This window comes from Coturnix japonica, chromosome Z (genome assembly GCF_001577835.2).
Source record: "Coturnix japonica isolate 7356 chromosome Z, Coturnix japonica 2.1, whole genome shotgun sequence".
Taxonomy (NCBI): Eukaryota; Metazoa; Chordata; class Aves; order Galliformes; family Phasianidae; genus Coturnix; species Coturnix japonica.
The window spans coordinates 12,531,822-12,550,294 of NC_029547.1; the positions used below are offsets into that span (position 1 = coordinate 12,531,822).

At 38.2% G+C, this 18,473-nt stretch overlaps 1 protein-coding gene across 5 annotated transcripts in view; it reads right to left on the bottom strand.

Moving 5' to 3' along the window:
* LHFPL2 (LHFPL tetraspan subfamily member 2) overlaps nt 1–18,473 on the bottom strand; it is a 110,562-nt gene that overhangs the window by 41,365 nt on the left and 50,724 nt on the right. For all 5 annotated transcript variants that reach the window (XM_015848575.1, XM_015848576.1, XM_015848578.2 and 2 more), the window contains one exon: nt 13,918–13,969. The gene's annotated coding sequence lies outside the window, so the exon portion shown is untranslated. The remainder of the gene's footprint in view (nt 1–13,917; nt 13,970–18,473) is intronic.

Below are 18,473 nucleotides of genomic sequence, written 5' to 3' on the forward strand. Positions count from 1 at the left end.
TCACAGTCACAACGGTACCTTTTTCTTTTTTCTTTTTTTAAATAGTAAAATAAGTTACTTACTCTCCTGATACCTAAAATTGTTTAGGGACTAATTATTATTTGTAGCAAGCACCAGCTCATAGCAGAACAACAAAGAACTGCACAAAGCAACTCTGCACTTCATAAGGTGGCAACTATGAGTAAACAAAATACTGCATAAGAATACTATTCTGACTACATAATTTATATTTTCTACAACACTGCAAACTCCAAGGAGAGAAATGAAGGAGAAAAAAGAAGAAGCTAAACAACAGTGAAATCTTTTCTCTAAATACCTCTTCAGGAAGGCCTTCCACTCAGTAAAGAAAAAGCTGAACCTTACCTTTGATTTTAGTACCACTCAGCACATTGCACATAGCTTCTTAAAATGTCTACATGATTTAGAATCCCAACTTACTCTTTTATTTTTTATTATTATTTTGTTTCTGTTCAACTCAACACATAGTTGTATGTAACCCTTAGTCATTTCTACTTTAGAAGTTAGCTGCCAAGGATGGCCAGGTTCCACGAGGTCTATAACTTCTTGGAAAAAAGTGGTACAATTCAGTTCACCTTTTAAGAAGAGCAAGTAGGTAATTCCATCCTTCAATAATTAATAGCAGTACTACATAACATTAGTATTAATGTTAATTAATACTAACATTTGGGAATTAAAATGAAGATGACTTGGGACACTGCAACTCATTTTACTAAAATTGTAAGGCAGCATTTTAACCGGCACAGCTGCTATCAACTCTTGTTGTGCAACTACAGGACATCATTTGCAAGTCAGCAAAATGTTCCAGTAGCTGGAAAACTTTCAGTCTAGACCGTTATCAGAAGATGATCTGAATAATAACAATAATAAGATCACAAAGACTTGTGCATCCATTTAATTAAAATAATAAGCTCTTTAATAGAATATATACTTCATCATACTTGAGAAAACATCAAATCAACTCTCATCCATCACTGTTTAAGAATATTTTCCATGGAAAAAACAAAGAACAAAAAAACCCAACCCTAGTCTACTGCCATAAATTTACACTGAATGATAAAAGTTTTACTCAGCAGCCCTTTTTCTAGACTATACCATAGAGACATAAGACCATTATGACATTTAGAAGCAGACTTGAATCTGATTAGCTCTTTTTCTTCTTCCTCAAGACACAGAATTTAAACAAATCACGAGCTGTAAAAAAAACCAACAAAATTACTAGAACTGTAAAGCAGGAGAAAAAACAATTCAGCAGTTTCTTTCATCTAGATAGACTTCATGTTCGGAACTAAAAAAACCATCACTTTTGTTCCAAACATAATCAGAGCAAAAACAAGATGTTCCATTTTTATCTGCTGTTTTCTATCTCTGCACTCTTCTTTTCCAAACACTTCTACAACATGTGGCTAAACTCTGCCATATTTCTCTCTGTGCCCATTTTAACTATGTGATTCATACACTCTAGAAGTGAAAACAAGGCCTCAAATATAATTAGGTGAAAGAAATAAAACTACTCAATAATGTTCTAGTGAGAGCCTTTTTGCATGCTTTTTTCAGTAACCTTCCATGTTCTGTGAAGTTTCAGAATGAGGTTCGTTTCAAGACAAACTTCATTTTTAAGGATACAGTCACTGCTCACAGAAACCACTAGGAGTTCTTCACCTACATACCTTCAGTGGACTCTGCACAAGAGGTGTTCCTGTTTTACTGCAGACACAGACATATTCTTCCTTCCTTCTAACTTAATTGTGTGCACACAAACATCATGGGAATAACTCTTGAAAAAGCTGCAGCTGTTTCTCAATTGAAGCATTAAATCCAGGTGGATCATGTAACAACTCTTTCAGTTGTGCTGAGTATTCCAAATCAGAACACGGCCAACTTTTAGAAGATGTCTAAACCTGGATGGATTAGGCCACCCTCGTTGGAAAATATGACAAAATACATAACTTCATTTAATTCTAGTTGATTTAGGCATGCTGCAAATTGCTGGACTGTTACAATAGACAGTGCATCATTGCACCCTTTGCCAACTGGGAAACTGGACAAAAACGCACAAACAGCGAAAAAATGTAATAAATCTACAGATTACTCTCAAGTGGAAAATCATTCATTTCCTCTTCATCTAGAACTGCTAGACTCTCTCTTATCTCTTATGGATTAGAATGGAAATAGTCACAAGAACACTGAATGCTCAGTTTAATTTATCTGTTTTGGAGAGCAAACCTTTTCTTATATATGTGGCATTTTACAATACACTGCCTTCCAATGAATTAAACTGTAAAGATCTGAGCCACAATATTTAATATCTTCTGTTTAATCAATATGAATCAAACTAATATTTGATAAACCCTTAGTGAAGGATGAGATATAATTACTTATATCAATACTTATACTTTCATCACCTGGCACAGAAAACAAAGTTCCATTATCCAAATACCACTGTGCAGTTCCTATTGATATTATTTTCCTTTTCATTAACATGGATAATACCACAAAAATATGCTGCTAGGTGAATCTACAAGCATGATCCTGGATACTATAGCAAAGCGTGCAACTATAGCCGATATCCATCAAAACTAAGCAAACTCAAATGATTTCCAGCTCTTGTGATTTTATCATGAATCATATTTAGAGTTCTGATTGAGTCAAACTTTTAGAAACCTTGTGGTGGTGCAGACAATTACAATTTCACTACTGTTGTGAGAGGCAAATGAATCTGCCTCTCTACATGCATGCATCCATACACGAAGCAAGCACAGGATACTCACGGTACCATGCCTGATTACTGCGTACCAAATGATGTTGCTCAAAACACAAGAGACTGTTAGAAAAGTCCTTTTCCTCTGCTAAAGATAATTTCATAGTGACCATGAGATAAGACCCACCACAGTTCTTGCAATCATCAACTAAATTCATTAGGGGAAAAAAATGCTCCTCCTGTCCATATTTCCAGTAGTGGAAGTGTTAAAAGTTATTCTCAAGTTGCATCCAGCAGGGAGAAATTCTGCTTCAGCAGTGAATGCTACAGCAAATAACGGAGTTCTCTCACATCAAATTCTGATGACGTACCACATTTTACCTAACTTGTCACTTAACCAGTGATAACAAAAGTCCCCAAAGCAATCTCTGTCTACAAAGTAGATTCAAACAAGCATGAATTTAAGAACTCCACAGAGCAGAATGCAGAAAGAAAAACACATAACCAACAGTGAGCTCCTAGAGTGTGTTGTCATTTGCTAAAATAAGCAAGACTGCACTCTGGCTGCTATTCCTACAAACATCCCCATCTGGCCTCAGCAAACAGGGGAGAAGGGTGGTGTAATTCTATGGTACCCGCACCCTCAGAGCCAGACACCCATGACCTAAATGTCAGCAAGCTCTAGCACAAGTGTGCTCCAATTACTGCTTCACACCAAGGCCTGAAACTGCCTCACTTGAGCATTTGTTAATCTAATTGATTCCAATGAGCCTGTAACAATTAAATATGTTGTTGCAGGAAGCAATACAGAAAGGGGATTTTATATACCGCAGCTGGGCTGTTAGCTGAACAAATGGACTGCATCCCACTCAGGGTTGATCACTGGAGTCCCATTGTTAATCCATGAGAATGAGCCCTAAATGAAACGGATGGCCTCAGCAACTGGGCTGAGCTCATAGCACTCATCAGCTGCTCTGTCACAACAACGATCATAGGCAGGAGGTGGAAGCTTCAGAATTTCTCTAGTCAATAAAATTAACAATCCTGGAAGAAAGCACAAAGACTACAAACATGACAGATACAGGGTGAATCATTCACACCAAAAATAGCATTTTTCTATGATACATTATGAAAGCTGCAGTTTTAAGTTGGCATGCATTAACAAGGAAATAAAAAACCTGGAATCAAAGTCCTTGTTTAGATTCAAAATATTTTACAAAACGGGAAGCATTGCAACAGTTGAGTGAACTCAGCTATTCCCTCACACAAAATACTTCAGTGTATTTAAATTAGAAATAACGTCGCTTTTTTCAAAAGAAAAAATGAAAATGGAACAGACTGATACCCAGCTTGGCATTAGACCCAGATGCACAAAACTTATGTGTGCATCTCTGCACATTCACAGCTAACTCAGTTTCAGAAGGAATTCTCACACATGTAAGATACATACACATGGGTTTGTTGAGTAGGAGCTAAAATATCTTCTGTATCATCAGCATCCATTATAAGGAAACAAAGACTTAATTGTAAGTTCTGTTGATCTCTAATCCCAAACAACTTATAGACTGAGAAAGCAAGTAATTTTCTTCAAGTGTGCCAGATTCATCACTCATGCAGTTGATTTCTCTTCCTTTCTCAGTCCAGTCTTAGAACAACAACTTCGTGAAAGTCTGCAAAACGTTTTGCTGTGTCTATTCTTCTGTGCTTTCTACATAAGCAGCTAGGGCTAACACTATAATGAGGTGCCACCACAACCCCTGCAAGTTGTGATACCCTAACAGCTTACATGCCTCACATTTGGATACCCCGGAGTTTATTAGCTCACATCCTAGGGGGTGAGAGGTAGGAGGAAAAACAGATGTTATTTACCCTGTGGGAGTCAAGGAATTAGAACCTTTCAACATTTGTTTCTTTAAGAACTCCCTATCTACTTGATTTTGTTTTGTTTGCTACTCATCTTCTTTATCTGCTCCTCTAATTCCCACCAACCACTGTAAAATTCCACAGGAATGTTTCTAAGTGTTGGGACTTGGCTATTCTTAAGTGAATGCAGAAACTCTTCCTTTTCCAAGGCTATAAACTGAAAAAGGCCTATATATCTGAAATCTTTCTGCTTTTTCTTTCTTCGTGAATTTTTTCCTCACTGCAGCACATCTCTTCTAGTAGCCATGCAAAAGACCTGCATCTAGAAGCAGAATAAAGGAGATGACAGTGTGGAACACCGACAGCCCTTCTAGCTGTACCCATAGTAATGACTGGGTTTGCATTCTCACAATCAACACAACCAAGCTGGTCCAGCACAGCAAGCTGGGCTGAGCTTCTCCCAAGGACTTCCAGGAGAAGATGGTGGCTTTGAGCTGTGCGGTAAGGAGCTCAGCTATAGGAGGGTGGGGCACTTCATCGCACAGAGGGATATCTGCATACAGAACACTGAAAACAAGAAATGTCCTACTTAGTTAACAATCTACAGAGCTGGCAAGCCCAAGGAAAATCTGATGGCAGAACTTTAGCAGCACAGTAGAGGAGCAGGCTAGATTGCACCTTGAAAAAAAGAATCACTGGAGCTCGAGATTAAAGAAGTTTTTAAAGAAGAGTGAGTTTTTGACTGTTAGATTCAAGAGATTTCAAGGCCATGTTGGATGGGGCCCTGGGCAACCTGATCTAGTAAACGTGGAAGTTTAGTGGCCCTGTCAGGCAGGGGGGTTGGAACTACATGATCCTTGAGGTCCCTTCCAACCCAGGTCGGTCTGTGATTCTGTGGAAGGATGGATAAACCACTGTGTATCAGGCCAGAGTGGACTTGCAGGGTGGGTATAAAGCTGTTGTGATGCGAGGGCAGGGAAGAGATCATTCTAATATGTCTAAGACCTCCTGATATTCAAGTTGTGATGGTGTAACCATTACTGCAGATAGGAAACAAAAACAGCCAAAAGGGCTTACCAGATGTCATACTCTGATATTAAGGAGATGGAACAAGAACCAATCATGTCTTACATCACAACCACATTGCTTTTAAAAAGCTTTGCAAGTCTCTTATATTACTCCCATTATCTAGCCTAGAAAACATGTACCTCAGAAGTGTTTCAGCAGCTAGATCCATAACTGAGCTGATTACACAGAACAGATGTGCATGCAGTCATACCTAAACTTTCCTAAGTTTCATGTCTACAGAGCTGCTGTTAAGCCCAGATACAATATGGAAGTCGGAGGATAAGAAAACATAACACTGAAAGAGGGCTTGTCTTCTTTTATGTTTAGAATGATCTGTTTAATCAGCCCTAGATGCTGTATTAGTATTATAATGAACTAGGTATCTGGAGTGCATAGCATAGCATTCTACAGAGCACTATAATTACTTATTCAGTAAACTTCATCCAAATTATTCTCATTCTTCTAGTACTGGACTGAGATAGTATTTTTAGATTCCACCTAACCTGAAAATTCTCTACTGTAAATCTGAATCCTTGTTACCCGTTACATCAAATCTTAAAGCATTAGCATTACATAAGAGTTCTGACAAGATAAACTGACATAAGCAGACATCAGTCTCTAGAGAAAAAGATTAATATACCTTACTAAATAAGAACCCAGTCCAGATTTCTGCTCAGATGGGGTCAGGATTTCTCAAATAAGAGTGATGGCATGTGGTCAGACAACTTTTGATTCACTTAGATATCTTATCCATAGATAAGCATTATCCTGCTTGTATTTCAAAAGCATTATTAAGCCAGCAGTACCTGTAGAATCCGCTTGGCAGCCAGGAAAATGGTCATCAAAATTCAGTAACAAAGAAAAACACTCTGCTAATCAACCATCAGAGGATGGACTGCTGAGAATACCAGGGAGAAAGATCTAGAAAATACTTATTGTTTTAAATACAATGCTGTCTCATCATATGTGCACAAAAAAAACGCTTTATCATACTCCTAATGGATTTGACAGCTTTAGGAAGGGCTATAAACTGTATCCAATTGCCAGAGGAAAATATCCTCAACACAATCTGGAAAACTAGTTGGATTTCAATGGGTGTTTTCAACTTAGTATATAATTTCCTTTTTTATTCTCTGCCTCAACTTCTCCAACACACACACAAACGCACACACACACAGAGTGAAAAAATTTTTCCTCATTTAATGAAATCTTGAAATCTTTAGAGACTATAAAGTTTTTCATTTTCTACTGCATTAAATCTTACCCCCAAAGGAATCCTTATGAAAATATTTATCTTCCTCTATTATTTGTCTAAGTAGTCTTAAAAGTGACCCAGCTGAGGACAACTGACAACTTTTACAGCCTTCTACAAGGTAGACAATACTATTGTGCTTTTCCATTGAAAAAAATAAGTGATACAAAAAGTAAACAAAGAAACAACTATTGGCCTACTTCAAAATTTTATTACAGAAATATACAAATCATGACCATTTATTATGTTCAAAATATTCCATCAGAATACCAGTCTAATATTGTAGAACAATAAGATAACAAATTTAAAGACCTCCTTCACAGGCATCTTCAAGTATTTCGAGATGTACATACACCACAAGAAGACATTCGCCTTTGGTCTGAAATCTTAACTTTCCTTCTTTCATCTGTTCCTCCCATTTATTCCACCTGAATGTAAGCCAACCATATTCCTTCACCATTACTTGGCTTTCACACTTGCACATTTTCCTGCAGGGTGCTGCATTTGTTGGGCTGAGGAAAGCACTGCAACCACACAATCAGGGTGTATCAGTTAATGTCCTTGATGAGGTCACATCTCTATTGATCTACTGCTGTTCTGAAAGTAATAAAGAGTGGATTTTGATGGATACCTGTTATCTGTAAAAAAGTTCAGCTACTATCATTTGCTCACTTGACAGCCCTGGCCACTCTCAGTTCACAACTCTCATTTGATACCTTACCCACCATACGCCTGCATAAATTACTGGGAAAAAATCTGACATTATTTTCCTGTGTTTCATTCCCCCAGTTCATCTAGACCACATGAGTTTGAGTAGCCAACAGGTTACTTGCAAATGCACTTGATATCCCTGATTTCTCCCTCTTTTCAACAGTATTGAAAAGTAATCTAACAACTCCAGTAGTTAAAGCTATAGTGACTATGAGGACATGAGAAAACAAGTCCTCTGTAGGACAGAGAAGAGAGTTAAATCAGAGTTAAAAAATGAAAAAGGAACAGCTTCTTTCACTAGTTAGGTTCTCCTTGATCATAAAGGAATTAGCTCCATTGATGCCATCTGCACTGCTCTGATATCTACACAAGGTAACCCAAATCACATCCATTGCAGAAAATATAATTTGATGAAAACAAAGGTGATTCCTCACGATTGATCTTACTCAAGTTGTATGGATTTCTTCTAGTTCTTTCCCTGGCAGTGTAATCTTATAAGCAACTTCAGAATTTATGATGGCCTTGCTCTTTAGAAATGATCTGCACACACATGCTATTGCATTTGCTTATCTTCCCACACATCTACAGAGTGCAACACACAGATCATATGGTTTTGAAATAAGTCAGTGTGTTGTACTACGACACAGAAAGAAAAGAGTGAACAGAACGGTAAAAACAAAAACAACAACAAAAAAGAAACAAACAAACAAAAAAACCACCAGACCATCTAGCATATCTGAAAATGAGCTCAAGATCTTTTTAGTTCCAGTAGTTGCCTGTCATGGAAAAAATGAAGACAGGCTGTTACCAGAAAAGCAGGCAGTAAGAAATAACAGATGTGAACGTCTCAGCAACATCATTGGCCAGAGGAGCCATACTTGGGAGCTGAGTCTCTGCTAGGCTGCAGTGCTCATCTTTCCAGCTACTGCCCTGCTCCTCTGCCTTTGCTGAATTCACTCAGTGACCCCAGCTGCGAATGAAATTGTCAGGATAAATTCATATTCTTGCCGCTATGTGTGGGCTGTGGGTGAAAGCTCCTTGATTAGAGTTAAATACTAAAGCTTCCAAAGTCATCTGAAGATTTCCTCCTTCTCCCTCACCTCTTTTTGTTTCACAGAGTTGGTTTAAGCAGGCAGAAAACACAAGTCCTTCAACACAATATCTCATTACATAAGGTTCACAAGGAAAATAACATCAAAGAAACCAATCTAATCTAGTGCATACATTTTTAAGAGAAAGGCCAGCAGGTGAAAAATGTCCTTCAAAGAGTCAACTTCAATTAGAGAAGTCATTTTCAAAGAAGAATGAAGTTGCTAGACAGAGTTTAAAGGGGAAATCACGAACACGATGTCTCCAGAATACATGACAACAAGAACAACTTCTGTCAGCTCAATTTGCAAGATTAAGTGGACTTCAATTTAAATGAAAATTAAGTAAATAGAAACCATATTTAGACATCAGAAATATGTCTTGAAAATGCAGTGTGGATCACAAAGACGACTGCTATTTCAGAGAAGCCGATTAAAAAGCACTGTTGGGGGAAAGGTACTTCCAGTGAAGACTATGTAACATAGCAACTAAATCCAACAGAAACTAAGTTGGAGTATCATGTTCTTTACAAGCCATTGTTCTGGAACATTCAATATGAGATTGTAAAATGCAGCTCTTAACAAGCATATGTTTCCACGCTATGTCTCATTTGGTATATTTATTACTCGTTGCTGAAAGAAAAAGAACCCCTTAACACACCTACCTCCAGCTGCTTATTCCCACTTTGACCTTTGTGTTACAGCTAGCAGTTTCACAGCCACAGGACAAACCAGCCCAGCACCACTGTCTGCTGTCATTTTCTGCATATATATATATGCATATATATATATGCATAAATATATATAGTTATCTTCATTTGCTGCTTACTTTAAACTCACCTCAGAGCTGGAGATTGATGTGAGGACTGATGCAAGAGTGAGGAAGGAACAGACTTAAGTGGTACTGCTCCTCCTGGCATCAGCCTGCAGCTGTGTAAGACTGGATACAACATTAAACCAGGCTCTGAACAGTATTACTAGCTTAATTTTGGCAGAATTAATACTCAGATGTCTTCAGGATTTCATGTCCCACCTCAAGTCCCTGAGACTGAATATCACAGCACAAGGGAAACTGCAAATACTGCAAAAGCAACTGGAGAAATGCACAGACACTAAAGCACTGTGAGACACAATGACTGAGCTGCAGCATCTGGAGCAGGTGCCTTGCAGCCTAAAAAGACAAGAAGTGTAAGGAACAATTAACTTCCCTAACATTACTTAACAGGTGGAAATAGAATCCAAGTCATGACAGGCAGCTCCATCCACTACGCCACACTTCTGTCTGCAGCTGCAACTGCTGTTCGCTCACTGCATGCCGCATGGTATTTCCTTCCATATCAAGAAGTGCATTAAGTTCCAGAAATAACAAAATTGAAATTTCCATTTAATTTGTTGCTCCAGAAGCAAACTGTCAGTTCAGCCCATTTTACAGCATCCACAAGTAATCCCAGTGCCCTCCCAAAGAAAGAACTTCAAACCTTCATTATTTTCCTTATTTAGAAACTCATCTTCCCTCCCTTCTGCTGAGAGACGAAAGGAAATAAAGTGACTAAGTGTCCTTTGATATTTCTGCTTCTATCACTAAAGGTGGAACACTGTTCTAGGTTTGTATTTTAATATCACCTTAAAGTTTTCACAAGAAGAAGCATACAGAGAAACTTTACATGGAAAAGAAAAAACAGGCAAACCATACTCACAGAGAAGACATCACTTATATAGAAAAAGCAGTACAAACTTATAACTTCCTATTTAATCTGGCTCTTAACAAAACAAAAGTAAAAACAGCAACACTGGCTACAGCTCCACTTTTGGCTTCTAGAGAGAAAAGTAAAAAACAAACCTGTTTCTGTATTGTGATGTACACAGTACATAAGTGAATCAATAAACATACATAAGATACCGAAATTCAATTCCCCATTCCCGTCTATATTTTACTTTGAGCTACACAGGAATGACATACATTGCCCTTCCAATTACATCAAAACTGTTAACAACGTTTCTGCTTCAGCCCTAAGATATGACAAGGCTTCATCAAAGACCTAAAATACAATTCCTAAAGTTGTGAAAATACTGCCATGATGCAGATGAAGGCCAAAACGTAAACGAGATGACAGCTGGAACACTACGAACAAATCATGGCTTTCTTTTCCTTGAGGGCTATCAGCACACAAGGAAAGACCTTCAGAAAGACATTCTACTTGCACACCTTCATCTTGGTTTCCCTGTTGTTTCCCAGGCCAGAAAAAACCCTCATCCTACAAAGCCAACTGTGAAGGAGAGTCAAGTAAGTAATACTGCCTAGTGAGGAAACACACTGGCTGGTCAAAACATGTAGTTTTCACAATAATCTTTACATATAACATAATACAGTTTCCAGTTTATTATTTTATTGCAATTGAAGTGAACTTTTTCATGGAAGTAGGTGTTTATTTATTTTCAGATGTTCCCCAGACAACTTAGAAGAAGCCCATAAGAAATATCCAGACCCTGAGGCCTTTGCTCAGTAGAACATGTGAAGATATGCCACATTATGCATATATTTAGTTATGAAAGTAATAAACAAAAGCAATTTGGTTTTCTTTTTACATACTATATCTGTACAGACTTAAACTTCTTAAAAGCGTGCATAAGCTTCTATGTAGACTTCCCAACTACTGACAGTTGTCCACATCTTCAAGACAGCTTCACATTCTTAACTCGTGCACTAGTGTTTTTGTTATGTTGCTAAGCACCACACATCTCCCTTTTTAACTGGTTCAAGGAACAATGGTATGAAATAAGTCTTACTCATCTGTAAAGGTAAGCAATAAATGATTTTAAATTTATAACAAGTGCCTTTATTCTTAAAACAGAGCTTCTTAAAGAGCATCAGTCTTGAAGGATTGAAAACCTATTTTCACTATTACATAAAGCTGTTCAAATTGCCTACAATGCATCAAGGTTATCCACAATACTACAGAGTACAAGTACTCTTCCCCACAGTTCAATTTTCATTCCCCAGCAACTGTAAGAATGACTGGTACAATAAATATATCAGTGATCCATAACATGAGCAAGATTCCTGTCTAACAAAAGTTGGTGATTCAGCTGTTTTTCCGTTCAACAAAAGATTTAAATATCTCCTTAGTTTCTAAACAAATAGTATATATAACATATTCTGATGACCTTTAAGCATATCCCCTGATCCTGTCATGAAGTGGGGTCTCACTTCAGAGCATCCCACCAAAAAGGCCATGGTATTAATCATAAAGCATCAGCACTCTGCAGAGTTTTGATTTTCAGCCTATCTGGGACAAGGGACTTCTGAACACTGGGTACGGTGTTATCAGAGCCCATACATGAAGAGGCACATACCAGAGTTCTGTGCACTTGTAAAGAAACTTCCATGTATTTCAGTGTTTTATGGAATCATGCAGTACTCGAGCAGTACCTCCTGGGTGCCACCTAACTTACACAGAACATGAATAAATACATCACGCAGACAAAGACAAATCCATTTACATGTATCTCAGTGAGGATGAGAATGGTTGATGAGATTCAAAGTAGTTTTAATTTCTTTTTGATTAGTTCTTCATGAACCTGAAGTTAATTGTGGCTCCTAATAAGCCTACATGTACAAGCAACAAGTGCAAAAACTGGTTTTCAACGTGCATGTTTAGGTCTTACAGGTATTCATGAAAAAAAAAAAAAAAATCCTAGACATTTTAAGTAGGCAAGGAGCTGTAACATTTATCTTGTACTAAATGAACTAATATAAGTACCAGAATGCATATCACTTATTTCTGAGGACACTTGAATGCCCAAAGACTTACATAAGTAGGAAAGAACAAATTTCATTCTGACTGAGGAGAAGAGATGAAGCAGACGCAAAGTGCACAGGAACTATCAGTTCATTCTATATGTGCACCAGTGACAACATGAATACAGCTCTTTAGTCCAAAGAGCTGGACAGTTAGGGTGAGATGGTATAACAGTAGGCAAAAAGAAAGTATCCCAAATAAACTGACAAAGTCAATTACATTCTACTTACTCACTATTCTTGGTTAAATACAGACAAAATTAGAGAAATGACAGTAAATACAGACTTGCATGAATGATGTTCTGAACAGATAAAATACTTCAAAGTTTGACAGAAACAGCATTTCCTACAATTAAAAAAAAAAAAAAGACCTACAAAAAACTATTCAAACATAACTCTCAGAGGCCATAAAGGAAAAATGGAAAACAAAGACAAGGCAAGAGTATCTCAATGTATTGTATTTTACCTGTTCTAGGACACCAATAAACAGCATGCACAACCAAATCTATGGATGCTAAAATCTCACATTTGCTAACAGCAGCTCTGGAATCAAAAGAGATCCCATAAAATAAAAGTATTTCATATACTGTGTTTCAGCTGTGGAAGTCAGAGGTGTAGGAAGTTTGCATTATTCCAAATAACTTGGCAAGAAAACACAGTTGCTTTTTGAAAGATCATGTTTTATCACTGAAGAGCAACAAGTGATGTGTTTATCTTTGCATTTATAAAGCTCTCTTTGCCAACCTACCTCTACAGCCAGAGAAGTACAAGCAATATATTTTTAAGCACATTAATAAAGAAAATTCACTGAAAAAGTACCTGAATTTTTTTAAATTCTACCTTAGACCCTCTCCGTGTTCCTCTCTCAGGTTACCATGGGTACATAATTGGCACACAGGATGCACAGAATCAACATATGTGCCTTTACAAAAGTCACTAGAATTTTCAGAAGGGGAATTAAGAAACACAGACATAAGGCTGGGCATCTAAAGAAAGAAATCATCCGGCAGTAATTTAGGCTTCTGTGTTATCATGGAATAAAATGTAACTTCATATAGCTTACTCTATGCACTGTCATCCATCTGATTAGTCCATATTCAGGCACCACTCACTGAATGCAACAGATCACAGTGTATGTTGCTGCTTTAACAAGCATAGGTTAAACTCCCTTAAATAGATTGAGTAATTCCAGTTCATTACTTTTTGACTTAAGTTGGTGTAGGAAGTAGGTTTCACCTACCAAAAACAGTCATTGACACTACCTTTTGCTTACTTTCTTAAAATTGCTGCTTAAAAAAAATCATCAAATACTCTGAGTAGAGCTGCTGCATCCTCCAGCCCTCATACAGTTGTGAGTCTTAGAGTCAGACAGCATGTGGAAATAACAGATAACATCATCTGAATTTCGTTTACTCACCAGTGTCCTATGTTCTTAGCCTCGGTTAACCACTTCAGAAGCCTGGCAATACCTAGGAAAATAATTTATGCAAAATGTAAGAAAGGTACAGAGCCAAAAACATTAAAACAATATTTATTTTTAGTTTCTGGTGGTTGGAATGGCACAACTCTGCTCACAAGAGACTAAAAGCACACGGGTAACATTTCACTACCATGACACTTCTGCTTTGCCAGAAATGCAGCATTCTGGTCTTTGCTCCAAACCACCAGAGAACTAAGGAAAATAAGTGCATGTGAGGAAATAACACATAAACCACTAGGCATGCTCAACATTGCATCTTTTTCTCTTCCTCTATTTTACTAGTCTTTGTAGGCCAAGATTTGAAAATAAATCTAAAATTATTTTTATATCTAGCAGAATAAAAACCTAAACTACACAGCATATTAAGCCATGGAAATTTATGAAGCACACCTTCAAATCCTTTCCACCACTCTCTAAGTATCTCATGGAACTCAGACCTCTAACAAGGGTGGACTCATTCCTTGTACAGACCAGTGGAATGGCTCTGCTAAAATGGAGCTGGGCTAAACATGATCTCAGACTCAGCCCTGAATAGCAGCACAGAAGGCTGTGTATATCCTGAGGCATATCCATGGGCTAAGCTCTTGTTAATAAGCTACAGTTCCCCCTTACCCAACCCTCCTGAAATACATGTCTGAAATACCACATCCAGTTTTGAACACTTGGTATCAAAAAAATGAAAAAGGCAATAAGATAAGGTGACAAAGGTATGGTAAACTTGATATAATGGTGCTGAACCAGGGGATTTTCCATAGCAATAACAAATTCTGCATTTTTAGAAGTATATATCAAGAGGCTAAATGAAGATCTCCTCTTATCTACAAGAATAAAATGAGCTGGAAGATCAGCAAACTCATTAGAGACGTAATTGGCACTTTAAAAGGTGGTTTTACAAGGGAAAAACCATACAGAACTCTTATTAAAACTCACTGCTGAAAGCAGAGTAAAGCACCCTGGGAACACTGGAAAGTCAACCAAGGCTTAAAATCATGTCAGAATTCCTGGCATATTGGAAAAACAAAACAAAACCAAAACAACAAACAACACAGAACTAGATAGATGTGATTATTCCAGCTTTTCCCTTCCATCTCAAAGAAGAAATGCTTCCATGCAATTCATGGAGGAGCTGTCTACTGTGTACTTTGCAGAGCCACTGACTTGAAGCTTTTCATCTGCAGTCAGTTGTAAACTGAGAAGCAAATAAGTTGGACACAGTTAAGAGAACACAGCTATCTTGATAACATCCCTTTGTCACATACCCTGACTTTTCACACAACAGGAACAGGGTATGCTCAGGCTCCCCAGCAAAAATGGAAAAAATAATACAGATATATCCGCTGTATCTTAAAACATCCTTTTCAAGTGGCTTTTTCTTCAGATATACTACTGTGCAATACTTCCACGTATTATACAATAACAAGTATTCCAATCAAAGAAATATTTACTTTCTTGAAGAAAGTTTGTATGACCAATTATGTCGCTATAAATAGAAATAATTCATTCAATGGGTTCTTTGTCTTTTGCTATCAATGCACAACAGTTTAAGATAAAAAATAATAAAAAAAAACAAAAACAAAAACCAACAACAACGGTATTTAATAGGCGTCATTAAGGCTAGCTTCAGAAGCAGCAAAACAAGGAGAAGGCATTTTATTTAGCAATACACTAGTAGGAGGTTAAAAAAAAAAAGGTCTCTAACCTAATTGTAGTAATAAACAACGAAGGAAACTAACAACTTAAGGTTCACATGCTCATTTTCCCCACACAAAAACAAGATTTTTATTTTCCATTTCTCCAGCATAATATACCTAATTTGTTCAATCTAGGAGATCACATCACATATCAGCAGACACATAATTCAAAGCAAATTCGAAGCAGCATACTATGGAAAGCAATAAAACTTGTAGGCTACTTCAGTGAGGCAAAAAAACCACCCTCAATTGATGTGAACTATGAGAAACATTTCACCCAAATGCACCTGTCCTGAAGTTTACACCTAATAAAACCCAGATGTACTCCTAATACGCTGCTGATCCATGCTCTTAATTCCTGTTTTCCCACCATACCACCTCAACCAAGAAAGTGGTACAGTCTAGTTTTACACATCATTAGAATTTCTAAACCAAATAGTACATTTTTTATAAACCTATCAATTCCCACAAAACGGAACTGAATGAATACAGCAGTGTTAACAGACCCGCACCATGAATGAAAGATCCCTCTTAGCCCATTACCTAATACAATAAGCACCTGAGAGATCAGCGAATCGAATTACCACATTTCTTTAACAAGTTGTTCCTTACCAATTGGAATAAAAAATACGTAGATTCGTTTTTAGCAAAGTTGATCGCTAAAGTGAGTTGTCTTTCTCTGTTTATTATACCTGAGCCTAAAACTATTTGAAATAAGTAATATGAAACATCAGGTAAGAGTCTGATTTCACACACACCACAATCAGCAGGAGCTCAAATGTTAGCTGCAAGGATAAAAGGATATAAATAGTTTACTTTCAAGGCTGTGTAAAAATACTTAGCAAGTCCACTTTTACAATATGATTCCTATTGTTCTTTCTCCATAAAACCCATCACTTCTGAGAGCTCAAGAGTGACCAAATGCCTTCCCTTACAAATACAGCCAAACACAGTGAGCAGTTTCGCAGCAACCTCTCTAACAAGAGCCTATTCCCAGTCACCAAAAATTTCTGAAGAAGAAAGCTGTTCTAGATGGCTCTGGCTCAGCCATCACTGTGACTGGCTAGACAAGAAGTGACACAGAAAGCAGTATTACCACATTGCAGTCAGGGCTTCTTTTCTTAGTGCAGACTGCTTCCTCCCTGGGGTTCACATGAAGGAAACTGCCTAGTCTAGTACAACCAAAAGCTCATGATCCATTGCTGCTCTTACACATCAGCAGTGACAAAGAAGGAACACACAGAGCTCTGGAACAGCTGCTGAAGAAATCAACAACACAGGTGATCTTGTATTCTCTACTTCTTGTGGGGTGTAAGGACACTGAAAAAAGACAGAAGGATCCAATTTATAGGCACTTCATGTCTGGTACCACCAGAAAATCTTAGGGTATTCTGATGATGGAATAACCTACACAGCGCCAGACTTAAATGCATTAGGTAGATTTCACCTCTCTAAAAGGTGGAAGAGAGTCCCTGGGGAAAAGCTAGCAAAGTTCACTGGGAGGGTTTTAAACTAGGTTTGAAGGGAGTGGTAATATCAGGCCTACCCATGGAAAGGTGTGAGACAGCCTAGCTATGCCAGAAGGACATACTACTGGGGGGGGGTTTCAACCTGCTGTCCTGAGATGTGCTGGCAACACTGCAGCACACTTGAAATCTTACAACAATGAGCCAGGGACCACTGAGGCAATAGGAAAAAGAAACAGGGAAATTCAAGGGAAGTAATCAAAGGAATTAAAGAGTTATCCTCCAAGATGGTGACAAGACTGGCTCCCAGCTGAAGTGCCTATCTACCAACACAAGCAGCTTGGAAAATAAGCAGGAAAAGTTGGAAGCCACCACGCTACTAGAAAAGCATTACATAGTTAAGAACTCTGAAACCTGGTGAGATGATTCCCATAACTTGACCTTGGCTATCAATGGCTACTTGCAGTTTAGAAGGGACAGATGAGACAGGAGGGGAGGAAATTATGCCTTCTACATCAGGGAAGGAAAAGAGTGTGAAGAACTGTCCCTGAAGAATGGCCATAGGCAAACTGAAAGTGTAATAGGTAATAGAGAGCTCCAGCAGGGGGGATGCAATGCTGGCCCTGTTGCTCAACAATGCAAGTGAACTAACTGGTGATAGCAGGGTTGGAAGCTGCCTAGGCTGTAGTGAATATGCAGTGTTGGATTTCATGCTCCTGAGGGATAGGAAACAGAAAAAAGGAAAGTCAGGACATCAAATTTTAGGAAAGTCCATTTGTACTTCCTCAGGGAGTGAGCTGACAAAACTCTCTGGGAAACTGTCCACAAGGGCAAGGGAATGGAGGAAGCTGATCTTTAAGAAAGGTTTCCTTAGGGCACAAGAGATCTTCATCACCAGGTGTATGAAGTCAAGAATATTTCTCCCACTCTAAGTAAATAACACGTTTCTGACCACTTGATACATGCCAGAGTCCTGAGGGAATAGGCCAGCATAGCCATCAAGCCATACTCAATGATACCTGAAAAGTCATGGCAGCCAGGTGAATTCCCTGGTGACTGGAAAAAAAAAAGGCAATGCCATACCCACTTTAAGAAGCGTTGCAGGGATGATCCAGGCAACTACTGACCTGTCAGCCTAATCTTGGTGGCAGGGAAGATCACGGAACAGATCGTCCTGGAAGATATAAGGCACACAGAAGAAGAAGAGGTGACACAGGTCAACCAGCATGGCTTAATAAAGGGCAAATCTCACCTGTCGCATTATGTGGCTTTCTTTGCCGGCATAACTGCAACAGCAGACAAGGGAAGAGCCATTAACGTCACCTATCTGGATCGC